Source organism: Oncorhynchus gorbuscha, linkage group LG14 (assembly GCF_021184085.1).
Source record: "Oncorhynchus gorbuscha isolate QuinsamMale2020 ecotype Even-year linkage group LG14, OgorEven_v1.0, whole genome shotgun sequence".
NCBI lineage: Eukaryota > Metazoa > Chordata > Actinopteri > Salmoniformes > Salmonidae > Oncorhynchus > Oncorhynchus gorbuscha.
This window is the reverse complement of record NC_060186.1, coordinates 51,085,140-51,089,579: the sequence shown is the minus strand read 5'-3', so window position 1 is coordinate 51,089,579 and position 4,440 is coordinate 51,085,140.

The following is a 4,440-nucleotide window of genomic DNA, read 5'->3' as shown; positions in this document are numbered from 1 at the left end:
GGTGGCTACTTTGAAGAATCTAAAATATATTTTGATTTGTTTAACAGTTTTTTTGGTTACTACATGATTCTAAATGTTTTATTTAATTGTTTTGATGTCTTCACTATTATTCTACAATGTAGAAAATAGTAAAAATTAAGAAAAACCGTTGAATGAGTAGGTGTGTCCAAACTTTTGACTGGTACTATAAGTGAATTTGTCCCAATACTTTTGGTTCCTTAAAATGGGGGTACTATTTACAAAAAGTGTTGTAATTTCAAAACGGTTCCCCAGATACAGACTAAAATACCTTCAAGTTATAGCTAATAGTCTGCACTTTCACTTCATAGTCATTGTATAATTTCAAATCCAAAGTGCTGGAATACAGAGCCAAAACAACAGAAAATGTGTCACTGTCCCAATACTTTTGGAGCTCACTGTAGATAGAGGGTTCCACTTTTTTCCTTGAGTGTATATATTTGAGAAACCTTTCAAACTCTGACCATTATTCTGTCTTTCCTAACTGTTTTGTCCCCTACTGACTATATAACACAGTTTTATTGTGGCATATATTTTCCAGAATGATTGACTGAAGTTGAGAGCCGCTCACTGTGCTGAGATGGAAATATAATAGAAATCATCACCATTTTCCATCTCAATAAAGATGAATAATCAAGAAGTTGACAGCTTATTTTGTATGCGATTCCCTCGACAATCAGTTCATGTTTACAAGAAATATGAATACGCTGTTGCTCTTGGCAACAGATCACATCCGGTGTTGCACTTGAGAATATATTGAAATTACTTCAACCATCTTGGATTAATATTTCATTTGTGAGCAGATGCTTCAAAGGGTAAAAACAGATTAGACTGCGTACCCCTGAGAGGACTTTCAAAGGAATCACATAATGTTCTGCTCCAACAGGGCGCCCTTCTCCACTGATCTGGGATCAGAACCTCCCACTCTTAGGGTGCTGGTATAATCTCCGGGGATCACAGCAGGGTTACTCTGGATCAGTGTTGTAGAGATCATAGGTAGAACCCTGTTGCTGGGTGAAACTCCCTATCCATGTTTTATGCTATGTTCTTCATCTCTTTCGTATTTTCTCCAATGACCAAAGAAAAATTCCTATAGTCTGTACAGTATTTGTGTTCACTGCTTCCAATAGTCCATAATCCACAAAGATCTTGGATCTGACGCTTGTAGGAGTGAGCAAACTGGGCAGACTGCAGTGAGTCTTGGGCCTTTTCATTCTGTGCTGTAGTCCATTTCGCTGTCACTGACAGTAAGGTCTCCATTGTCTCAGAGAGTTTTGAAACGGAGTAAGTGACTGGATGAGGGTGAGTAAGTGCACTCAGGAGTGTAGTGTTGGAGTGGATGAGGCTCTTCTTCTATGTTTTGCCTTAATCTGGCCTGACGTTTGTCTCTTCCTACTCTTCCTGGGAGAGCTCTCCTTAAATCAGACACACCGTTGTGAAAATGATCCAAGGGAACCCAGGGAAGGGGAACAGACTTCCACATCTTCACTAATATATACTGTGCCCTGCATCCTCTGACTGCAGAACAATACAGGACTGGATCTATGAGATGCACTATTTGACATTCCTTGCATGTTTTGTTGCAGGTGACGAGTGTCATGGTTATTTCATTTACTTGCTACCGGAATATGAATTCAAATGAGTTGGGAATCTTTTGATATATCATTTTTATTGACAAACACAGTAACCCATTTTTTTTTACATTTTCAGATGAATTGATGGAGCTTGGAAAACATAAACTTGTCAATGAACCACAGCACAGAACATAAATGTATTTTTTTTAAATCCACTGAGATGTGGGGGAATACACAGGAGATGCAAAAAAATCAAACGGGCTGTGGAGCAATTAATACTGCATTACATGAATTTACTGGACGCGAGGAATAATGACTCAAGGTCACACAAGGTACCTAGAATGAATACGCTTTGGCACCACCAGTGCATGACTATAAAATCAAAATCATTGCAGGACATCACAAACGGATTGTTATAAAGGCATTGGGATATTACATTCAGTGACAATATAATATTGACAACAATCTTACCCATACACATCTGTATCATAAGGCATTCATAATCTATATTTTATTTCAACAATTCCCACAACTGCATATATAAATCTTGACATTAAAGCCTGTTGGGCTGCAATGATTTTTAAATTTATTTTTAATCTCCGGTACTTTTGTATACTTTTTAGCCAGTAGTCCTGAAAGTAGTGCTCACGAGCCAAACGTGATCCCTGAAAATTGTGTACGACGTCACATATGTGCAGATGTGGGCACCACTTCATTGCTCTCTCTCTCTCTCTCGCTCCACTGTGTGTGCATCTTGCTAGCTGTCACTCAAATGGCGAGGGGCTCAAGCTCATTGGTTGAAATTGCTAGGGGGCTAGCAATGTGGGGAAAATGTAGGGAAAATGGCGCTGCACACCTTCCAGAAAACAGTCACTTTTAAACTAGGGGATTTTGTGGCTAATTCGTGGCTAATTGAGGTAAAAGCTCATAGATTATGCATGTGTGAACTACACATTGACACATCCAGCCCAAAGCGGGAGGTTTAAAAACTACTTAGTCGTCGTTAAAGTTCCGGCGCATGTCTTTAATACAGTCCCTTTGATGCCTACATAAGCAGCTATTGGGAAAAATCCTCCTTTGAAGTTGTTTCCCAAGTATTGGTCGTCTTAGAGATCCCGGGAGAATTCTCTTACTTTCTAGAGAGTCTGTTACAAGAAATCCATTTCTGTATGCAGATAAAAAAAAATGTGGGTCGGTGTCTTTGAGCAAGTTGGTTAGATTGGGGTCAGCATGAAGTATAGATAAAAATTGACATTCCGTATGTAGCTAGCTATATGTATTTTACAGGATTTTTTATTGCATACCTGTTTTATACTATGCAGGGGTACTATTACTATAACAGGGGCTGAGTCACTGGCTTACTGGTGCTCTTTCATGCCGTCCCTAGGAGTGGTGCGTCACTTGAGTGGGTTGAGTCACTGATGTGATCTTCCTGTCTGGGTTGGCACCCCCCCTTGGGTTGTGCCGTGGCGGAGATCTTTGTGGGCTGTACTCGGCCTTGTCTCAGGATGGTAAGTTGGTGGTTGAAGATATCCCTCTAGTGGTGTAGGGGCTGTGCTTTGGCAAAGTGGGTGGGGTTATATCCTTCCTGTTTGGCCCTGTCCGGGGGTATCATCGGATGGGGCCACAGTGTCTCCTGACCCCTCCTGTCTTACCCTCCAGTATTTATGCTGCAGTAGTTTATGTGTCGGAGGGCTAGGGTCAGTTTGTTTTTATATCTGGAGTACTTCTCCTGTCTTATCCGGTGTGAATTTAAGTATGCTCTCTCTAATTCTCTCTTTCTCTCTTTCTGTCTCTCTCTCGGAGGACCTGAGCCCTAGGACCATGCCTCAGGACTACCTGGCATGATGACTCCTTGCTGTCCCCAGTCCACCTGGCCATGCTGCTGCTCCAGTTTCAACTGTTCTGCCTGCGGCTATGGAATCCTGACCTGTTCACTGGAAGTGCTACCTTTCCCAGACCTGCTGTTTTCAACTCTAGAGACAGCAGGAGTGGTAGAGATACTTTTAATGATCGGCTATGAAAAGCCAACTGACATTTACTCCTGAGGTGCTGACTTGCTGTACCCTCGACAACTACTGTGATTATTATTATTTGACCATGCTGGTCATTTATGAACATTTGAACATCTTGGCCATGTTCTGTTATAATCTCCACCCAGCACAGCCAGAAGAAGACTGGCCACCCCTCATAGCCTGGTTCCTCTCTAGGTTTCTTCCTAGGTTATGGCCTTTCTAGGGAGTTTTTCCTAGCCACCATATTTCTACACCTGCATTGCTTGCTGTTTGGGGTTTTAGGCTGGGTTTCTGTACAGCACTTTCAGATATCAGCTGATGTACGAAGGGCTATATAAATAAATTTGATTTGATTTGATGGGATTTCCCCATGGAGACCAAAGAGTCAGAGAGGCTGACTCCCGTGAAACTCTCTCCCTCTTTGCTCCCCCCTCTCTCCCTCTCTCTCTCCGTCCCTGGAGGATGTAGCTCACTGAGATTTACATGTTTGAGATGGAGGTCTCAGAGTGTGTATGCTTTGTGATGCGTTCAGGCCAAGAAGCTCCTCTGTCTCATCTCAATTCTGCTCTCAAACACTCCCTAGGCTTTGTGCTCACTGAGGTTTCTTTATGATAAGCATGTTGCTATGGCCTCACCACAAACTACTGCATTCCTTAGTAGTTACCCTCCAGTGTTTACTACTTTTGGATTGTGATGTCACACTGGACATGAGTATTACAAAATATTGCAGTATTCGTGGTAATTCCCTGATTTATCTAGCATAGTCTTTTTAAAATACATTTTCATACTAGTTCAGTATAGACATACTGTAAAAGCTGTATGATTCAAGAGGC